Source organism: Rhinolophus sinicus, chromosome 4 (genome assembly GCF_057876585.1).
Source record: "Rhinolophus sinicus isolate RSI-liver-muscle chromosome 4, RSI-T2T, whole genome shotgun sequence".
NCBI lineage: Eukaryota > Metazoa > Chordata > Mammalia > Chiroptera > Rhinolophidae > Rhinolophus > Rhinolophus sinicus.
Window position 1 is genome coordinate 6797337 of NC_142504.1, and position 24142 is coordinate 6821478.

Genomic DNA, 24142 nt, shown 5'->3' on the forward strand with positions numbered 1-24142 from the left:
GAACTATTTCTTATATTCAACCCTCTGTAATTTGTGTTTCTTTCACATTTATTATAATGTATGTTACAACTGACTGATTGATTTTTATCTTATTTTATTTAGGGAAGAGTAACTGTGAAGATCTTCTATCAAAATTGTAGAATGGTTTCCAAGTCTCAGTTCATGTGACCAGTTTACCGACTGTGCACAAGGGCCCAACACACAACCCATTTTCCCAGGTCTCTTGTGATGCCAGATTCACTTTGTCATGATAATAAGTCACTGTAGTGGAAGTCTTTGAGTTTGTTGCTGTTGTTCTAATTCTGAGTTCTTAAATTCAAAGTTCTTAGAACCTTTAGTAACAATGAGAGGGAACATGAGAAAAAGTTGGAAGAGAAAAAGATTTTGGGGGAGTAATCCATAGGGCAGATAAAAGGGACTGGAAGTAGAAGTAGGTAGGGAGACATCCGACCAAGATTTCACCATAAGATCTGTGAAAGTAAGGATGGCAGGAAGGAGAACTTTGTAGGAAGAACGGCTCTGAGAAAGCCTCCCCACCACAGCCCGAGCTCAGTCAGTGCAGTACTAACCATGTAAAGCAGGGGCTTTGCTGCACCGGCAGCTGCCATAACTGGCAGCAGAAACCAAAGCCAAATGGTGCTGTCAGCAAAGGAGCACACTCAACAGGACGTGAATGGGGAAAGCCTCCAATCCTACAGTCCTTCCATGGAAGACCCCTGGGGGTTATCAGTGGATTGGCCCCCCACTTCCTAGGGAAAAAATAGTGATGTACATGCATTACAGGAGTGAGAGCTCTCAACCCAGCGCTGGCTGATGGGCATGCTACATGCACCTGCAGGGGAGGTCCAAGAGGACACGATGGGAAGCAAATGCCAAAGGAGGCTTGATAGCTGTCTGGATTTCACATGTGCTCCCTAAATGAACACAGCCCTCTCTGCAGAGGGTGCAAATCTTACGGGCTCCCAGCACTTGAGTGCATGCTCTAACGAATCATTGGCTAATGGCGAAGGTACATGAACGCAGGAGCAACCCAGGAAGCCTGGCTAAAAACTTAAAAAAAAAAAAAAAAAAAAAAAAAAAAATTTGAGCAGAGACATTAACTACTGTAGAATCCATAGTAGGTGCAATATATTATCTAACATAGCCAGTTTTCAACAAGACTATGGAACATACAAGGAAATCGAAAAAGTGACCCACACTCAAGAAATAAATCAGTCAATAGAAATGGTCCCTGAGTGGGTGTAGATGCTGAATGTAAGAAAGATTTTAAAGCAGAAATTACAAGTATGTTCAAGAATTAAAAGATGCCATGTTTAAAGAGTAGAGAAACATATACGTTCAATGATTCAACTCGTAGGGAATCTCAATAAGAAAATAGAAACTATTAAAAAAAAATTTTGAAGGACATTCCTTCAAAATTGAAACGTACTACAACCAAAAAGAAAACAGATTGCCCCACAGCATATTTGTATGGCAGGAAAAGACTAGTCAAACTCAAGGATGGATCCATTTAATTTATGCAATCTGAAGACAGAAAGAAAAACATATTTTTAAAAAAGGAAAAGTGTCTCACAAAGCTATGGAGTAATATGAAACCTACCATCATGTATGTACTAGGATTTCCAGAAGCAAAGAAGAAAAACTATTTTAACAATAATGGTCTAAAACTTCCCAAATTGGACAGCAAACATTAATTTCCAATGTCAAGAAGCACAAAAAACTTCATGTGGGACTAAGGGAGATCTACGTCTGGACCCATCATATTCCAACTGCTTAAAGAAAAAGATTAAAATAATTGAAAGCAACAAGGAAAAAAGACTAACCATGTAGAGGAAAACAACAATATGATTAATGACTAACTTCTCCTCAGAAACAATAAAATCCAGAAGGCAGTGAGATGCTTTTTTTCAAAGTGCTGAAGTAAAAAATTAAAACCTGTCAAGCCAGAATGCATATCTAATAAAACTACCATCACAAATGAAGGAAAATAAAGACATTCACAGATAAACAAAGATTAAATGAATTTATTGCTGTCACATATACCTTAAAATATATTAAAGGAAGTCTTTCAGTCTTAAAGTATATGACATCAGATGGTGACTCAAATCTACAGGAGAAATAAATAACATTGCAAATAAAGAGCACTGTAAAAATATGGATAAATATAAATGAGTGCAAATATATTTTCTCTCTCCTCTTAATAAAGAAAATATCATTGTGACAGTCAATAACTATAACACAAAATTATTGGATTTATTAACACATAAATGAAATATAAATGAAAATAGTACAAAAGAAGGAATATAAATGAAACAATACTGGAAAACATTGCTATGTCCAGAATTAACTAAGTGTTAACCTGAGATTGATTGTGGTAAGTCAAGATTCATATTATAATCTCTATAACCACCACTACGAAAATAACTGAAAAAAAAGTGCTAAAAAACAAAAAAAGGAATTAAAATAGCACACTACCTTTAAAAAAAAAAAATTTAATCACAAAACAAGGCAGTAAAGAAAACAACAGAGGGACAAAAAATGACATATACAAAAAACAAATAGCAAAAATACAGAGGTTAATCTGATCAATAATAGCATTAAAAGTGGAGATAGATTAAAACTCTAACCAAAAGACAGAGGTTAGACTGGATTAAAGAATAATATCCAATCATAATCTGTCTATAGATGTACACTATGGATTCATAAACACAGACTGAAGTAAAAGGATGGAAAAGTTGTGTAATGCAAATAGTAACTATAAAAGAGCTGGGGTCGATATATTAACATCAGACTATAAAACAAGTTAATACTAGAGACAAAGACATTTTATGATGTTTAAAGGATCTTCTATCAGGAGACTACAATGCCATCAGTATATATATAAACCTAACAACTGAGCTACAAAGACATGGAAAAAAATGCAAGAATTGAAAGCATAAATAGGCAACTTAAAAATTACAGGCAGAGCTGTCAAAACCACTCTATCAAAATGTTTTTTAAAAACTAAGTAGCAAATTAGTAAGATTATACAAGATTTGAGCAAAACTATCAGCCAACTTGACCTAATATTTATAACCTAGTCCATCAGACAGGAAAAATAATTTGCATTCTTTTTATATATACATGCATTTTTCATCATACATCTTAGGACAGACCATAAATAAAAGTCAACCATTTTAAAGAACTGAAATTATTCAAAATGCTGAATTAGAAATTAATAACAGAGAAGGGAAGCTCTTAAATACTTATAATCAAAGATCATACTTCTGCATAACACATGCACCAAAGAAAAAAATAACAAAAAAATAGTTTTAACTGAATAAAAATAAAAACACAGAAATGAAAATGGGTACGGATAAATCAACTCTTGGAGGGAGATACATTTTTAAATGCTTCCAACAAATAATCTAATGTCCATCTTTAAAAAATTAGAAAAAAAATTAAGCCAAAATTATGTAGGAGAAAAGAGATAATAAAAACCGAACAAAAATCAATTAAATGGAATCAGGAGAACACGGAGAAAAAAAATCAATGAAACCACAGGCCGATCCTTTGATATGATCAATGAAAGTGGCAAAACTGACTATACGACCCATCTCCCCAACACTGTCCTTGACCCAACTTTGGTCAGGCATCTGTGAGCCTGTCAAAGCTCAACACAATCCCCGTACCTGCCGCTGGGTCTGTTGGGTCTCATGGCCCAAGGGGCAGAACAGCACACAGCCCTGAACCCGTGGTAAAGCCTTCTGTTCTGGGCCGCCAGCAAAACGAGAAGCTTTTCGGATCACCTGGTAAATAAGCCTGGGCAACATACCCAAATGAAGACCACATTGCTTCCAAAATCCAGAAAGGACATTAGGCATGTGTTGTTTGTCGTCGTTTTGGTTGCCGGCGGGGCCAGATGTGACACATACCCCTCACCTTAGAAGGGAAATCTCAACATGGATATATAGCCTCACACCACTCAGACATTTGTTGAGTAAGGCAGTTGAGGGTACATTTTTTGATGTCAGACAAGCGACATCTCTCAAGTTTAATGGAAAGCAATGAGTGAAGTTCATAAATGACAGAGATGTATTTCAGGTGAGCCAGAAGGTGGGCAGCAGGCAGCCAAAGGAAGAAATAAAAGGCAGAACTTTGCAGTACTACTTTGCAGGTATTCTTCTCACCACAAAAATGAGTGAAACCATGAGCTTCAAAGAAATCAAAACAAGGATAAAGTTTTGACTCAACTCCGCAAGGGGACTCAAGCACTCTTGCAGCCACAGAAATGAAACAAACAAACAAACAAACAAACAAACAAAGACACCTTCTTATGCAATTAAGGTAGGTAAGGAAGACAAAGAAAATACACAAAAGATTTTGAGCCGCATGCCCGTTTCATAAATAAGTCTTTTGTTGATGCTCAGTTGAGCATGTGCATTGCTAAGCTGCTCTCACAGAAGAAGATCAGAAACTCAAGACAGGTCTGCACACCCCACCTCTCCGCCACGGATCGGATGAGACGCCTCAACAAAACTCCCTTTTCCCTCCTCCTCTGTTTTCCCATCATTCCATGTTTTATCGTTATATTAGAATGTTTACATTTTTTCCCCCTTTGGTGCAAACAGCAAACATTTATAAAATGTTAAAAAAAAGTCTTTTTTTGTTGCTGACAATGTCAAATATGTTTAGCAAATTTAAGCAATTCCTGGATTTAAAAGAACGACAGACATTCATTAGAAGCTATTATAAATAGGTGAATTAGTGTACCTTTTACCTTCCTAGCACAATGATTTGTTTAGAAAGGGTAACTAGTTTTGGCAGACTTTCTGCAGTTGGCGTTAGGACTCAGCACGTTTGAACCCAGGTTATGAGAGACCCTCATCATCTTTGTGGTGTAATTATTTATTTTTCCATCTGTTTTATCCCTTATGACTAGGGAACTAATGTTCTCTGCATTTCTGTCTCCTCTGCTAGCCTGCGAGTTCCATGCAGGCGGAAAGCATAATTATGCATTTCTTGTACTTGAGAACCAAGCAAATAGCCTGGAATAAAGTAGGTGCTCAATCAATATTTTTCAATAAAGTCGAAGCCCACAAAGGACATTTTTTCTCTTTCTTCATAAAAATAAAGCTGGTAATTTTGCAGACATATTTTCAAAATGTCTTATTTTTCATGAGTGTGACAGTTGCTGCATATGTCCTAGAAATCTTTTTTTTTTTTTTTTTTTTTCTACAGAAGAGGAAATAGCTAACAGTTCTTATTATATAAAGGGCTTTGCCATAAAACTTGAAAATAGACTGATTTTTTTCCATTCTCAGGGCTTGCTCCAGGCATAGGAGCACATATTTTAAAGTGAAATACAATTAGTGATTTTCCATAAAGGAGGAAACCATTGACTTCGTTTTTCTCTCCCATGTGAGCTGATGCTCGGTGACAGTTCCTATCCTCTGTGGACTTGTCTAACAGCTCTGACTAGGCAACTCTATATTGGAACAGGGTACGGATATAATTGTGCTCTTGTTAAAACATGCTGTAATGTCAGGCACACTGAATTTTAATTCCCATGGTGGGTCCAGATAATCAGGAAACTCTCCAACTGCAAGAAGACTTTGAAATAGCATGTGACGTTTTTACAGCTGGCCATAATTTCATGCTTTGCCACCTTTGATCAAAGTGTCACCTTAAATGAAGGCAAGGAGATAGAAAATGCGACTGTGAAGTCCACAAGGTAACAGATTCACCTGAATCTAACGGTAAAACCCACATGCGGTAACAGCGTTCCCCCCAAAATACTCTCACGCTGAGGGAACCTAATTTAGAAAATTTCTGTCACTGACAAGAAATTTTAAATAATGGCTAATGCTGTTTTATAATTGGAACCTATCACAAGGAACCCAAAATCATGACCACTGCAGAGAAAACATCAAATTAATTTGACAAATGCAAGTTATTTATAGACAGGCTCGCTCATGTGAAACAAAGACAGCCTTTGTGATAAATAACATAGAAGTAAGCACGCTCCAAACGACAGACAACTGTACCTGGCAATCCAACACCCGAGAATCAAGCAGTATGTACTGACTCCTTCCTGTACCAAGTAGTTCTCACTGGGGAATGAGCAAGGGTGAGTTTAGGAGGATGAAATATGTAGGCAAACGCAATTTTTAAGACAGTTTTACTTAGTAGTATGGAAGGAATTGTTTCCTCTAAAGCCTCCTAGGTTTGGTACCAACTTAGTTGTGACATGTTAAAATATTTGCAACGTATTGTAGTGTGTTCAGGCTGCCGTAACAAAATACTCCAGCCTGAGTAGCTCGTAAAAAACAGAAACGTATTTCTCACAGCTCTGGAGGCATGAAGGCTGAGACCACAGTGCCAGCAGGGCCAGCGGAGGCTCCTCTGCCAGGCTGCAGGCTTCTCGCTGTGCACCCACATGGCAGAAGGGGCTAGGGAGATTTGGGGGTATCTTTCATAAGAGCACTAACCTCCTTTATGAGGCCTCCAACCTCATGTGTACCTCCCAAAGGCCCAGTCTCCCAAGACCGTCATGTGGGGCACTAGAATTTCACATATGGATTTCAGGGGGACACAAACATTCAGACCATAGCACAGCCTAATGACTGTATGACAAATCTGAAAACTTATTCTCCTGCTGCCTCACAGAGCCCCCAAAACAGACTGTGGACGCCCTGCCCAGGTAACCAAGTGCCCCAGGATAACAGGGCTGGCCCTTGCCACAAGTCCCCCTCTTGTCCTCCCCTGACCGTGACCCAGCGATACTCAAACATACCAATGAAACCCCTCGCACTTTTCGCTGAGTACGCCCTCCTGACCCCCACTTGCCATGGTGCCTGCTCTCTCTCTCAGATCCCCACCTGCTTGGGTGAGCCAGCTCCCTTGCCCTCCCCTCATGTGACACCTCCGTGACTCTGTCTATCTAGGATCTGTGAGGATAAACTGTTTTCTTGCACCTCTGCTGTGTTCCCTGCTGCGGCACCCTCACGCTCATATGGCAGCACCCGAATGACCATCTCATGAAAGAATACAAAACAGTAACAGAGCAGCAGCTCACAGAGTTTCCCAATAGAATTGGAAACAACGTATGGGTAGGCCATCTAGTGAAAGAATTTTATAGATGAAGGAAGAATTTCAAATCCAGAGACATAGCGACTTCATCATAGCCTCCAAGGTGATGTGTGGCAGAGTAAACCTTTCTTCTCAGATTTCTTGATAGAGAACACAGTTTTGTCTAGAAATACATATGCTGCCTCCCTAAGTGTCTGACTTCCCTGTGCCCGCTCATGATTTTTACAATAGATGAGTTCTATAAGTTAAACACTAATAATGATCGCTAAGATTATCCACACCTATTAATAAAAATCTGGGTCAGTTAATGAGCTGTTCAAACAAACAGGTTTGCATAAATTCTTCTAGGATTGCTCTTTCAACAGTTAATGCACATAAAACCCATGAAACAATTGTGCGTCTAACTGCCAACTGGCACGGGATTCTTTCTCTTCATCTCTCTATTCTTTTGTCATCTCTTATAGGGTAACCACCTCCCCTATTACTTAGTGTTCCAAAACAAAAAACAGGTTATTATGTTTCATGATTGTGTGGGTCAGGAATTTGAGCAGGACTTAGATGGCTGATTCTTCTGCTCTGTATGCATTTACTGTGGCCGTCCTAACGGCATTCAGCTGGTGGATGAGTAAACCTAGAGGGTCTGAGATAACTTCACCCACATCCCTGTTTTATGGTGTGGATGGCTGGCAGGTTGGGCTCGACTGGGTCACACCCTTTCTCCGTGTAGCCTCAGAGTCTCTCCACGTGGGCTCTTCAGTAGGACAACTGGACTTGTTACATGCACCCTAGGGCTCTGAGAGACCAAGGGGGAAGCCGCCCATCCTGCTGAAGCCAAAGCCCAGAACTGGCATAATAGCACCACTTCCGTGTGAAGGTAGTGGTGGAAGTAACTGCTGATGGGAGGAATGTCAGTGCATGTGCAGTGATCCATAATCTCTCACAATATATTAGCGAAAAGGTTCCATTCAAAGTGCTTTAGTAATTGCATTCTTTCCCTTAGCCCTCTGGTTTAGGATTCTAAGTTTGCTTAATCAATGTTCCATAGAAATTTATATTCATCTTAAAATATTTTAAGTTAGCCATGTTGAAATATTACTAATGTGGGTCCTTTTTTATTTTATGTTTGTAAAATATTAGGCACTTAAGTTTTATTTAAATTTCCTGGCTGACAAGATTCACATTTGAGGCTTTATTGTCCTATTGTTATACTGTAGAGTTTTGATATCACTGAGACGCCAATTCAGGTCAATTTGATCTGAAAAGCCTTTTTTTCCCACTGTGTGGGATGACTGCATAGTTTTTAAGTGGCTGTGTGAATAAACTACAGGTAGTATGACTACATCCTATCAGAATGAAACTGACAGAATGAAACAAAAAAAGTATTATTTAAACGTGATTATCGCATGCTTGTGTGTATTGATAGACATATAGTAACACTGGCAGGCAACATACCTTATTTATTATTGCAAAAGTGACAATTAGTATTAAGTCTACCTTGGTTTTTACAGATGCAAATATCCAAAACACTAATTTGAAAAGATATGTACACCCAATGTTCACTGCAGAGTTATTTACAAGATATGGAAGCAACCTAAGTGCCCACCAACAGATGACTACTGGGCCATTAAAAAAAAAAAAGAGAGAGAGAGAGAGAGAGAGAAAACTTACCATTTGAGACAACATGGATGGACTTAGAAGATATTATGCTCAGTGAAATAAGTCAGACAGAGAAAGACAAATACCATATGGCCTCACTTGTATGTTCAATCTAAAGAACACAATAAATGAACAAACAAAACAGAAACGATTCAGATACGGAGAACAAACTGATGGTTGTCAGATGGGAGTGGTGTCGGGGAACAGGGTGAAAGAGGTGAAGGCATTACGAGGCACACACTGGAAGTTACAATAGTCACCGGGATGTAAAGTATTACTGAGGGTATACAGTGAATAATATTGTAATAACTATGGAGAGGGCCACGTGGGTAGTAGACTTATCAGGGGGACCACTTTATAAATTATATAAATATCTAACAACTATACTGTACACCTGAAACTAATATACAATCATATTGAATGTCAAATGTAATTGAAAGAAATAAAAATAAAATAAAATAAAGTAAAATGTAACCTGGATTGGGAAAATGATAGCCAAACCCAGGAAAGTAAGCCTCCAAACCCACATTTTGTAATGTTTTTGTGACACTGGGGAATAATTTTGGGCATTTACATGAGCTTCAGTCCCCAGTTCACCTTAAACAATATTAAATGGATATGAGCACTGAAAAGTTCACATACTCATTACCTATATCTAAAATTGGGGTTAAAACAGGAATACATTTATGTTTATTTTATAATGTGTTTTGGATGGTAAGTGAAAAAGAATAGATCGGATATGCAAACAATTAAATTTCTATGTGGATTCACTTTTTGAATGCATGGAAAATTTTAATTTAATGGATGTGGTATTTTATTACTAAAATCAAACTCAGAAGTAAAAGAAATTATGCTGTGATGCTTCCCTGACAGAAGAGAACCTTGGAAGCAGCTGTAGACAAAATCATATTTCTCACATGGAAGGATGTGAACCCACCAGAGATACTAATAATAAAGAAGCCAGGTGATTACCAAGGCTAATCAGCATTTCTAAGGCCTCAGATAAATGTGAGACTGTAATCGGATTACATTCTCTGCTACTCAAGCCATTGACATTTGCATATTAAACTGATAGGGTTTAGGCATTTAGATGGCTCTACTAAACCCAGATTTGTGTCAGTAACAGCTAGAACTTTTCCTGACTTTTCTTTTTGCAAAGAAAAAACAGGAGGAAAAAAAAGAGCTTTCTTTTAAGCAGTTGCTCTGAAATATAATTAGATGAGACTCAGCTTGATATCAAATCAGAGAGAGAGAGAGAGAGAGAGGGAGGGAGGGAGGGAGGGAGGGAGGGAGGGAGGAGAGGGGAGGGGAGGGGAGGGGAGGGGAGGGGAGGGGAGGGGAGGGGAGGGGAGGGGAGGGGAGGGAGAGAGAGGGAATCATTTCACGTGCTAATTAAAACAAATTCAAAATTCAGGAAGAGTAGATTATTTCTAAGAAACTTTACCTTTCAAAAAAATCCAGTGTTGACAAAAGTCACGTGAAGCAGAATTTTGGTAGAATATTGTATTTTCTCCTAAAAAAAATAGGAAAGGAGGATGTTGTAAGACATTACATAAAAATACATATTATTGGATTAAGAACGTGCATCTTGTAAACATAGATTAATACATAATATAGCAACAAAATACAACAGCATGACATTCAATATTATGCAGACATTTCCTCATATAACCATTAAATTCAGTAGAGCAGAATCATTTACCTCATTTTACAATTTAAAACCATTTAATTAAAAATAATCCATTGTGCTTTTCCTATAAATAAGCCCACTGTGCAAGTCAGGGATATGGCAATAAATATTAATAGATGAGACTTATATGGCACTTCCTAATTTATAAAGCACTTCCATACATGTTTAATTATTAGAAGGATCTTGGCAGGGTGGTTGGGAGAATATGTTGTTTCCTTCTGAAAGTATATCCAGCTAATAAATGGTAGAGCCAAGATAAACATACAGGTGTTCTGAATCTGTTTCATCCTCTTTCCACAGCTCCTCCAAAGAACATCCCCAAAAGAACACATGTTAGAGATGGAGAAATTAAGTCCTAAAAATAGTTTTATGTCAAATCTTCCGAATTCTACTAATTTAGTTCTCATCATCAGCATCACCCTCTCCTTCCCTAATTAAAATCATTTTTTTAACATGTCTACATAAAGATAAGTTTGCAATGAGGACAAAAAGCGTTTATGTGAAGAATTGTAACCTGTTTACATCAAAGATGTATTTTTATGTATAAAAGAATGTTTAAACGGTGGGAAATTCTTTTTAACTGAAATACAGCGTTCCTTATTTTATCCATTTGCATCTAACAGCAATCCCTATAGAAGGGAGGGAGCACAGATTCATTTCTGCATATTGTTGAAGCTGGGGATATCCTTAGACATCGAGTATTAGAGTAAAGCGCAATGTGTCTTTCACATAATAAAAATAAAGAGGGAAATGCTAAGCACTACACAAGCCGGAAAGGCAAAGACACAGAAGAAGTGGGGGCGGCAAACAGGGTGGTTTCATTTTTCTCAAGTACAGAAAACGTGTCTGTGATAAGTGAATTCGACTTACAAATAATGTGGTATAAATGCATGAGACACTGTTTTATTATAATAATGAGCACTGAGGTCGATAGATGTGATGTTTATCCAGAAGGAATAAATTAACATTTTAAAATAGTAATGAGTGAACAGAGTGCAGGCATATATAATCTCCTATACGTTTGAATGAATCAATTCAAACGCCAGAGAACTTGTGTTGTATATTGTGCTCAGCTCCCCCGGGTTATCTGCTGTCTGTGTTTAGTGTTGATAAATACTACTGTCATCATTTAAGGTGGCGTCTTTGCAAGCAAAGGACACTGCACAGGACCCATTCAAAGCTTCTGCTGGAGAAGACAGCGAGTAACAAGCACTGTGCTTTCCAGACTGAAGCCTATATTTCAGTTCAGCCCGTGCCAGTAGTTTTCAGTTCAGGTTCCCACTGGCATTTAGTCTCCACAGTAACTACGCATATTAGGGAGATCAGACACTTATAAATAGCATAAGCCAGATGCTCACTTACCCATAGGATTTTTGAAAAACTTCCAATGGGAAACATGGGCTGGAATCCAGCGCCCAAATCCTCAAGTCTGAACTCACAGAAATAGCAGAAAATAAAGAGAACAGGGAAGAAAAGAAAAATAGAATATTTGATGAACAACTCTCAGTGATTATTAAATCTAACACCTTTGATTTTTTTTCTCCAGGTAATCGGCACCATTCAACACCTATTACAAAAGTTTTGGTATAAACTTTTGTTTGAGTTATTTTGTTCACATATCTGTTTTCATAGATGGACATCACTCATATAAGGCATTTTAAAGGAAATACATCTGTTGAATATATAATTCCTCTTGAAAAATAAGGATGGATAAATGGTGATCTCATGAAATAAAAAGGGGGAAAAGTAATCTGCTACACTGAACATCTGATTAACCTCCAAAGAATGAGAAAATAATTGAAATTCTCACCAGTTTATAGACAAACCAGCGTGGGCTCCTTAACTACAAGAAGGAAACATTTGGAAAATGATTTATCTCCAGTTCCAGGGAGCCCAAAACCCTGTCCTGTGGATCCCTATAACTGGTTATTATACATTTCCAAATTCAGATGGTAACTCTGCAGGTGTCGGTAGACAATGGGAAAAGACCTAGAAATGTTCCTACTCATTTTATGAAAAGTTATTTAAAGAAGTCCTTTAAAATGCATGAGTAAAAGGTAAGTTTTAATTTATTATTTCTATAAGCATGAAAGAGAAGTTGTAAGTTTTTAAAAAAAAAAAGCAATAATTATGCTAAAAGTTTGAGATCTACAGAATTATCCGTTAATACTATGCATATAGCAGGACATCCGACACTTATTACACCTATGGGAAAATGCTATCAACCTCTTTGGTTTTAACAATAAGAGGTGAAACAATCTACCCTCAAAATAGACAATGCAATTCCACACTAACTTAGTGCTTATCGTCATATGTGAGGGTCCAGTCTCCCCATTTCATCATTTCTTGAGTCCTGGTTGTAGTTTGTCACCACCTGATGGAATCTGGCCACCCCAGCTTAGCTATTCTGGGCTGAATGCATGGAGAGCCAGACCTTTCTGGACTCTGGTTGCAATACTAAGAATCTTCCATTTAGTGGGGTCCTTGGTCCTGGAGGACACTGAGGACACAGTAGTGTACCCTCTGCCCTTCTGCTCCCTGAGACTGAGCTGTTGGTCAATTCCCTGGCAAGAAACAAGCCTCAGCGTCTCCTCCAAGTCGTTCTTATACTCATTCATCCTCAAGGAGGGCATGAGAATGCTCATCTCCCCCACTGAAACACAGAGCAGTAGGAACACAAGCGTCAGTCTAGGTAACAGATACGTGTGTTATTGGGAGGCTTTAATGTGTTCACATACCTGGCAATTGCAGGTCATCTTAAGCGGAAATAGAGCACAGTTTGAATTGCTTTGTTTCCTAATGTACTTCTAATTCTAGGACAGATATGAATTAATTCAGCCTCTTTGATTTTATGCTTTAATTATGGAATAAGCTACATACATATGAATAAAATAACAATCCAATGCATGATATTTAAATGTGCTATGGGTTGGAATTGACAATTATTAATAAAGTCTATTAAACTATACTGATCACTCTAATCTCCCATAGCGTGATCATCAATATTGAAAAATATATTTTACAGTTATGTTTATTATTGGGTTATTTCCGACACCCTTTATTGTTCCATGATGACAGAGGCTTATTCACTGGGAATACTATGCCCTCAAGAAACATTTCCTGAATGAATAAGTGACAGGGAACTATGAGAGTGTCACAGACTAGGAGGAGAGGACTGGTCACAAAGGCAACACTTGGGAAGAACAGAGAGAATGAAATTTATTGTTTCTGGAGGGACGTTTGGAAAGGAAAGGTAGGAAGGCAGGGATGCTCACGGTGTGTTCAGAAGACCAGGATGAGATGAACCCGACTTCAGCAGAGGATCTCAGAAGAGAGCATGAAGAGACAGACTTGCAGAATCAGTATAGAGCCAGGTAACCAAGGGCTTTGAAAGTCGATTTAAATAACTCTGATCGAATGCTATAGAATTCAGAGTAGAAGTAACATAGAGGCCCACAGAAACATAGCTCCTAGTTTGGGTAAAATGATTACTAAATACATTAACATATAAAATAAAATGGCCAAGTGATTAGTAAGGATTGTGATGGTGTAATTCCTCTTCTTCCCCCTATAAATTAAATAATAAATATGTCTTTAAATCAATGGCACCTTAGATTTGATGAAATGTAGCATGCTGCAGGAATTGTGCTAAGAGATTGTAGGTCAGGCTTTACTACCAGTCTATCCTCATACCCAGTCTGTGCTACAGTCTAGATACTATACTAGACTTCAGCTGTGTAAAATGAACCCCACGTGTTAAGTTCATTTTCATTATCCTACGTATAGTAAATAAATAGCAATTTTGTTAGGACCCATATTTGTCTAATTCCAAGACTTGCTCTGAATCATGGTAGCAGTGGATTTTAAACTTCAGTGTACATAATCATCACCCAGGGAGCTTGGTAAATATTTAGATTCCTAAACAAATTCCCAAGATACTCTGCTTCAAGAAATACAGTATAGATGCTGGAATATACATTGTTAACAAACATCAAAATTTATTTTCTTAGCAGGAATTCTGCATACCTCACCAATACTCTTCTTTATTGGCTGATGGTGAAACATGAAAAAGGAACACAGTCAGCCTATAACAGCAGAGAGAAGGCAAATTGGAATCTAGTTCTCCAAGTTCCCTTGGCAATTATACGAGATAGACCCCCGAGTCTGGGGGAAAATAGTAAAGGAACAAGGAAAACTTGAATGGCACAGCTTTGAAGGTTAGACAAATTCAGGGGCAGATAGATAGCCAAGCAAATAACAGTTCCAAGTAGCGGTAGGTAGAGAGTATCAATTATTTAATCCAGTCACCATATCTCTGAGTTGCAAAGATACTAAGAACAGTAAATCTCAGAATGTTTAGAAATGTTAGAAATAACTTGCCAACTTGTGTGGCTTATGCTCACTTTAATGTATGTACATGATGCTATATGATTATATGTGTGCATATATGTATGTTTAAAAGAGGTCTTTCAGTAAGTAGAAAATAAAACGGCTAAGTTCACCAAGACGGAATTGATGAAACCTAATTTGCTTCCAAAAGCAACATCCTAGTTACTTAGATATGTTAAATCTTTACGGTAAACAAAAATAATGCTTAAAAAATATTGCATACTTTCAGGTAAAGTAACACCTGGGCACACTTAATTAATTTCACTGCCCCTACTTCTAAAACCAAACAAACAAACTCATTAAAATTAGATTTTTATAAATTCAGAAGACCATCAGAATAATATCCACAGAATAGGAATTTTGATTAATTTCTAATTAGTATGGAAAGAATAGTATGGGCAGAGCCAGATGGAGAAAGGAGACACTCTATTTGCCCCCTGATGATACACAGGAACATACCACATGAAAGTAAATGGAAGGAAAGCTGAAGGAACTTTACTTAGAAAGTTTATGGATGAATAAAAGTTGAAATCAAGACAGGTTATGGGACATATGCACTATAACATCTCCCCAATCACCTCTGGGCAGCACACCAGACAAAGACAATCATACTGAACTGGAATTCTGGGGTAGTGCTTGTCCAAGCTTGTCTGGCATGAATGGAAACATGAATTCCTTGCTACTACATTAAATGTGAAATACAGAATTAATTGACACAGAAGCCAAGCTAATATTGCCCTGCATTCTCTTCCCAACAAGCTTTTGTGTTTCTAAATTAGCAATACATAGCTATGGCCAAGCCCAACATTTCTCCATTGTTTTGTTAGCACTGAACTATTTGAGCATATTTAAGCAGGAATACAAACAATGGGACAGTCATTATTCTACTGAAAAAGAAGAAAACTCTCTTCAAAAAAACAATTTTGAAAGCCTCACTAAATACAAGAAAACGTACTCCAATTAATCAGAAAATGTACCTTTTTGTAAACTCTCTAAAGTCATCATCTTCTGAAATAGAATGATGTCATGCAGGGTGTCATGTGGGGTCTCTGGTCCCGCTCCCCACATAAGAACGCAGGACATGGTGAGGCCAAAAATGAACACCCACGGAGCTATAGATAGGGGAGTCACACCACTATATTCTCGCTGGTGGCTGGGTTGGAGACACAGGAAGCAGGAGCCACACCATCCTCAACCCGCCGTCCCCTTCTCTCTGTCAACCAACCTCACTTGCTAGCTGTAATCTGCCTCTCTGCAATCCATAATCCACACTCTGACACACCACGCCACGCCACGCCACTACACCACCACATTTTGCTAGCTTGGCTACGGCAATTATATCAGTGGCTAATGGCTAACCGGTAACAGCCGATGGCCAGCTAGTCACAGCTGATGACCATCTATTATCTGAGCCAGCACCTTTCTATGTGAGGCCGAGAGCCTGGAAACTGCACTCCTGGCTCTGTCCCCACACGGCTTTATTCAATGATTCATGAATTGGGAAGCATCCAGTCCAGCAGACAGAAAGTAGTTCCGAGAAGGTGTACATAATTTAAGAGTTTTATAGGTAGAAGGGGACAGGAACAAGGAAGTTACACTAAGCAATAAAGGGTGGTTGGTTATTACCAAGTTGTTTTCCTTTAGGAGATGGCAGAGGTCTACCAGGTAGACATCTAACTAGTGCTTATCAGGCAATTCCTTACTGACTAGTCTAAGATCCCACTTCTGGGAGAGCCAACTCTGTAATTAAGTTGTGGTTTGGTGACATGGGGCTTAGCAGAAGTGACTCCATTTTGAACCCGTTGCCTTGCATTTATCAGATTATGGAAGAAGAAAAGTCATTGCATACGCAAGGTGAAAGTACAGGAAAAACTAGTGAGTGCTTGGCATTCCAGGAATGATAGGATATGTCATACTTAATAACCTTCTGCTGAGACAACTAGAAGAATTGAACAAAATATTTAAATGCCATCTTGTTGAAGCCACCTAAGAATTACTTAAGCAGTAAGAATTTTTGAACCAATATTTAGGAATAATTGGTAAAAATGACATTAGGTGCTGTTTTTCCACCATGTTGATTGGTGACATAAAAAGCTTTGACTGAGAGGTTGACAACTGGAGCAGAACTCTGTAGTCTCGTGGGCTCGAGAGGGAGAAACAGAATTCAGGACCTGCCAATGAGGAAGGGCTCTTGTAAATAATTGAGGTTTGGGAAACTAAAGGACTACAAAATATAATTAAAGTTGAACTGAAAATAAACTAGGGAGTAAAGACCAGCTGTGATAATTTCAAGTGCTGATTATATTAATTAGATTTGTCATCTGCCTGCCAGAAGAAAAAGGAAACAGTCTCTGGAAAAAGATAACATCATCCAGAAGCTCAAATGATCTCTAACACAGTTCACATAAAACGTTTAACTTACAAACAAAAATCACCAGGTATATAACAGGACAACATTTAAATAAAAACAACAACAAACAGAAAATAAAAGAAGAGCCACAGGAAAAGCATAAAGCAGATTACCTTACAAACATCAAACGATGGTTAATATTGTCAGGATAAAAACCACAAGGTAAAGAATTTTGGTACAGAAATGGAAAATATACATAAAAACAATATACATGTATCATAAATGCATGAAACATTACCACTGAGAGGTGGGGGAGGAAGGTGCTGGCTTAAGTTACTCCAGAAAAAAATGGAGTCTGTAAGACTAAAAAGTCGATGCAACTGCATACTTGATAAATTGTTTCCCAGGGGTACAGGTTAATAAGTCTAAAACCACTATATATTTATACTGGAATTGGACAATTGAATAAATGGATGATGAATAGTGAGAGCCAGGTTTCTCAAGAGTGAAATGAGCAGTTACAGATAAGCAAAGGAATGTTTAAGTGTAACAGATAAGAGCTAGAGACATCAGTATGAACTCATGATTTAGCTTCATATTGAGACAGACGGTTGCATATAGAAATATTTATAAGCATGCATGTATACACTGGTTAGCATCGCACATCTATTCCCTTGTGCTGTCAACTGAATGGGCCTAGAAGCTGTGAGCTCATCTACTGCCCGGATGTTGGTTTCTAAAGCCATTCTTCAATAAAAGGAACCAGTACTTCTTGAAAAATGGCTGATTCTAGGACTAGAGCAGAACAATACAAGATGAGCCTGACATCTATTGCAGAGCCAGTAAGTATGGATATGCCTCTTCTCCCGGCAAAATACTGCACTGTGAGGTACAATTTTCTGATGGGTGCATGTCAAAGGAATACAGGAAACAGCTGAAAAATCTGTCAATAGCCAAAGCTGAAATAATGTGAATAAATACAATAAATAAAGCAAGGTTGAATTGTACACCACAGTATAAAATAAATATCTGTGAGTCTTACACTGATAGAAATAAATGGTTGAATTAAACACTAATAAGAAGATAAGTGACGGAGAATAGATAAATCTCCCATGTAAAAGAAATCTAAATAATTGTTATTAATACTTTGCTCTCAAGGAGGCGGAGGATCACATCCCACTCAGACGCATTATTCGAGGGCTGTACATAGTGTCCTCCTCCCAAAGGCAATGACAGGGAAAGGGGTAGCAAGTTTATAAAGGAACCACATGACAAGCACTGCCTCACCCTCAAACTTAATAGCACTGATGATAAGCCATGTTGACAGTATGCATCCTTGATAGGATGCAATGAGAACGGTGCTTTCCCTTCCCGCCTTCCTCCCCAAAGTGCAGGACCACAGTCCAATCAAAAAAGCACCTGACAAATCCCACTTGAGGGACACTCTACCAAAATAATAGACCAGCGCTCCTCAAATGGTAAAGGTCATCAAAAACGAGAAAATTGTGACAAACTGCCACAGCCAGAGGAGTCTAAACAGATAGGTGACTAAACGCAATGTGGTGTCCTGTAACACACACACACACACACACACACATCAGTAAAGACTAAAGAAATCTGGATTAAGTAGGGATTTAGTGAGTAAGAATATATCGATACTGTTTCATTGATTGTTTCTCATTTACCGCTCTGACGTGGGACGACACTGTGCAAAGGCTGTGTGGAACTATGTCCTATCTTCATGATGCCTCTGTAGATCTAAAACTGTTCCGAAAATTTTAAAAAGTGCACTAAAAACTAGAATGGGCACGTTGTCATTTATATTAGCACCCAAAAATAATGAAATACGTAGGTGTAAATCTAATAAAATAGGTACAAGATTTATGAGAAAAATTATGTAACACTGATCAAAGAAATCAAACAATTCATAACTTTAATAGAATGAGAAAAATAATGTGATCATGTATAAATACAAAAAATAAAAACCAAACATGTACTTAATGTTTAAAAATGTCCCAGCCAACTAGAATTACAAAAGCTTACATTGTTAATGTGTATATACCCCACACCCCCAAAGGCAGCGAAACCACACATGCTAGATATTGAAAGTGTTCTTCCTAAGATTGAGATGAGAAAGCAAGATCCACCTGTATTGTAATTCAACATTGTATTGGAGGTAACTAAAAACGAAAACAAGAAAAAATAAAGATTGTTCATAGATGATATCACTGTGTAGACAGAATGTCTAAAGAAACTACAGATAATCAATTAAACCATAAATGTATTCAATAGTGTTGTTGTATGCAATGGCAACCCAAAAATACGTTTTTTTCATGATCATCCTAACCACAAAGATTGTGACATATCTTCAAACAGCAATTGGCAAAAGTTAGGAATAAACTGGTTTTATGACGAGTCAGTAAGTTAGAGGAAATGCTAAAGGTTTTATCTTGAGACCAGAACTAGACAGTTTAAACCTGTTTTGTTTTTCAATCTTTAGGGAAAGGTATTGTTTGCTTGCTTGCTTATTTGTTTCCCTTTTGACTATGACATGTCCTTAGTCATAATGTCAGAACTCAAAGTGTCAGTTTTGATTCCATAAAAGTGTTGAATCACTACGTTATACACCTGAAAATAGTATAATACTCTCTATCAATTATAATGAAAACTAAATCAACACAAATATGAAAACTAAAAGATGATTACAGAAAAAGGAAAAAGTGCATAATTAAATATAATTTCCTCACATAAATAAAAAGTAACAAACTATAGAAAAATGGGCAAAAGAAATAAACTTGTCAATTATCTGAAGAGAAAATCCAAACTGGTGAATTAACATTTGAAATATGATCAACTTCATTAACGATCAGAGATGCTCAAATAAAAACTCTTGTGAGATACTTTGACAAAATTATAAGACAAGAGATATCAAACGTGGTGAGAATGTAAAGCAACAAGGCCTCTAATATGTTGCTTGTGGAGGTAAATTTGACTATGTCTACAAAGATGAAATTACAAAACAATTACCCAGAAATCTCTCTCTTAGATACATACCCTATCAAAAGTCTCACATAGCTGCATAAGGATATATAGATGAGCATTTGTTTGTACTGAAAATTTAAAATTCTTGAACTAAATTTTATCATCAGGATAATGAATATTAAGAGAGACTCATAACTTTAATGTATGTAGTAAAGTGAATAAAAATACTGGAACATGGATGGATGGATAGATGGATGGTTGGATGGGACAGATGGATGATAGATCACAAAATATTAAATAGAGACTATCCTGGTTTCTGCTTTGATCTTGGATCACTTAGCCTGGGGAAAGCTGGTAACCATGTCCTTAAGGACATTCAGGCCGCCCTGTGGAAAAGCTAACGTGGAAAGGATCTTGAAAGGATCTGCAACCTCCCACCCATGCCCAGCATCAGCTTGCCAAGCAGCTAAGTGAATAAACTAAGAACATTAGAAAAAAAATATGTAGGAAATCTGTTAATGTAATGCAATACATTAACAATTATAATTCCACACTTTATAATATTTAAAAATTGAGCAAGCTAGAATTAAAAGGCAACTTCATTAGCTAAGATATGAATAACGGGATACAGAATTCAAAAGTGCAATTATTTTCAAATATGTTAATTATCTACTGTGAAAATACAAGAAAATTAATTTCCCATTTTTAGACATAAAAAAGAATCAAATAAGTGGTCAATTAAATAAAAATTAAAATGCATAAATCATTTCCCTATGTGCATTTTCATCAAATAGAAAGTATAATGAAAGAAAGTGCAGTGCACACACAAAAGGCCCTTTAGAACTCACAAATAATAAAAAAAAGGAAGAAGAAGAAAAACTGTAAAGCTTTCCTGAAAGTCATAAAAGTAGACCTCAATGAACTGAGAGAGAACATATTCCTGTAAGGGAGAATTCACTGTTATAAAAATGTCATTTTCCCTTCAATTACTCTATAAATCCCTACAGGACTTTTATGAAACTTGTCAAACCATCTTAAAAAGTATCAGGAAGGGAAAATGTGGAATAATAGCCAGCCCATTTTGAAGAGGAGAACAGTGAGCAGAGTTTTCTCCTGCCAGAATACCGAGATGTACATCCAATGTTTCACAAAGGGGGATGTTATCAGAGGTGTGCGTGGACTTCACCCTTCTGTACGGTGCACGGGAATCACGTTGTAAAGCCTTAGTTTTCACATGTATGCCTTAAGGATTCAGGTGCCTGACCAACAAATGCAAGTCGACACTTTGACCAGCCTCCAACTTTAAAAGTCCCCGTCTAGTGTCATCCAAAATATGAGCATTTCCTTTTTGCTACTTGTCTACCCTGCACCATCATTCATTAATTCTTTGCCATACGCATTAAGACCCTGCTACCTTCGTTTTGTGAGTTCTTGCCGAGGTGCCTGTGATTCGAATTCTAAGAGTGCTTCTTCAGACAAAGGAGCACCACAGTGCAGAGAAAACCTGACAAAAGCAGGCTTGTTAAAGCTCGGATCTAATAAACTTCCAGAAGTGCTGTATCCCTACCTAAATTCTGCTCATGCTCGCTATCGATGGCCTCCTTTTCAACAAAACGCCGTTCAGAATGCAGTTCTCCAGTTTAGCACTAGACCCCAAACAACGTGGGGTTAGGGGAGCTGAGCCCTGCTCAGTCAGAAAACTACATATAACTGTTGACTCCCCAGTTATCTCTCACTATCCTCAGAGCATTGGTTCCAGGAACCCACCCCACCTCCTAACCCCCTGTAGATGCCAAAATCTGTGGATGCACAACTCCCTTATATAAAATGACGTAAACAATGTGTTCTAGTTTTCATGGACGCTTTATGTCAAATCAAGATGTATAGCTGTCTCTTGAACAATATGAATTGGAACTGGGAGGTTCCACTTATACACAGAGTTTTTTCAATAAATATACAGTCAGTCCTCTGTATCCCCAGGTTTTGAATCCTCAGATTCAATCAACCGTGAATGGAAAACAATTATTTTTGATCCATTGTTGGGAATCCATGGACGCAGAGGGCCACCTGGATGCATTTGGTTAGCTAATATTTTGTTGAGGATTTTTGCATTCACTCACTGGGGAGATTGGTCTGTCATTTTCTTTTCTTGTAGTGCCCTCATCTGCTTTTAGTATCAGAGTAATGCTGGCCTCACTAAATGAGTATGGAAGTTGTTCTGCTCTTTTATTGTTCAAAAAGTTTGAGAAGGATTGGTATTAATTCTTCTTTAAATATCTGGAAGAATTGACCAGTGTAGCTATCTGCTCCTGAACTTTTGTTTGTTGGGAGATTTTTCATTACTAATTCAATCTCTTTACCAGTAATTGGTCCATTCAGATTTTATATTTCTTCATGATTCATCCTTGGTAGGTTGTAGATTTATCAGGAATGTATCCATCTCTTGTAAGTTGTCCATTTGGGTGTGTAATTATTCATAGCGGTCTCTCATGAGCCTTTGTATTTCTGTTGTATCAGTTGGAATGGCTACTCTTTCATTTCCACTTTTGGTTCTCTGAATTCTCTCTATTTCTCAGTGAATGTAGGTAAACATTTGTCTATTTTGTTTATCTTTGTGAAAAAGAGATCTTTGTTTCATTATTGTTTTCTAGTGTCCTCGTTAGTCTTTATTTCATTTATTTTTGCTATAATCTTTGTTATTTACTTCCTTCTGCTAACTTAGGGCTTACTTTGTTCTTCCTTTTCTAGTTCCTTGAGATTTAAAGTGCACAAGATATCTCTTTCAATAGAGCTTATGTTACTAGGGATGACAGACAATAAACATACAAGGAAAAGAAGAAAATATCCAACAGCAAGAGAGAAAGACTGCAGAAAATTACAGCTAGTAAATGTAAAAGGCAATTTAGAAGGGAGGTAGGGAGTCAGGGAATATCTCTCTAAATGAACAGCAGGAAAAATCAGACATATGAAAATCACCGTAAAAAGAATTCCCAATAGATAGATCCACTGGTGCAAAGACCCTAAGGTGAGATCCAACTGGGCATCTTTGAGAAACAGCACCAGTGTCACTAGAGCAGGTGAGAGAAGAAATGACACACCTGGCACAGGGAGGCAGGTAAAGGCAATCATCACACAACCTGACACATCAAGTGAAAGAATCTGCATTTGACTCTAAGGAACCCATTGGAACTCTTTGGAAATTAGTGGTTCAGCACTGTTCTGAAAGGCAGAATTCCTTCCACAGATCTGATCTTTATGTCGGTTCAAATGTGTGGTTTTGTCACATGTCAGCCTCCTTTTTGCATCACATTCTGTTTGCTGCTGCAGCATCACTGGCTGTCTTCCAGTCCATTGAATTGTCACAATTCCTCAGACCACAAGCCATCTGATCATGTGGCTTCTTCCGCCTGAGATAACTCAATTTTAAATAAACGAGTGGATCACATTTGGACATCATACGAAACCAACTCACGTCCAGATTTCTGTAATAACAGAACTAGAAAGGACGAGGAGACTTTTTCCAAACCTCACACCTCACTTCCACATTAAAGCCTGAATGCCTGCACCAAGACCGTTTTTAGGTCAGCCTTTCTCCTGTTGGGAGCCTGTGTGGCTGTAGAACCACTTTCCACCTCTCGGTCTCAGTACTTATTAGATCAAACAAGCCTGTAAGGCAACACAGCCTGAGATAGAAGGGGGATCAGTGACGGTGCACTTTGTTCTGAGTGAAGTCACATAAAGTAACAACCAGATGAGCAGAGAGAGCTGTACACTCCAGAGCGTACTTTGTTTACATGCAAACGAAGACCTGAGGATTGCTTTAAATAGTGACAGGAACCAGAAATGAAAGATGTAAACTTCTCACTCCAGGGCAGCAGAGCTGCATTACACAAATGCCTAATTGTCCCATCCGGTACTATGAGGATTGTGGGGAGTGAGGAGGGCAGTGCAGGGTTAAGAAAGACAGTAACCATGAATAGAGTGCAAGTGGGGCCAAGGGACTC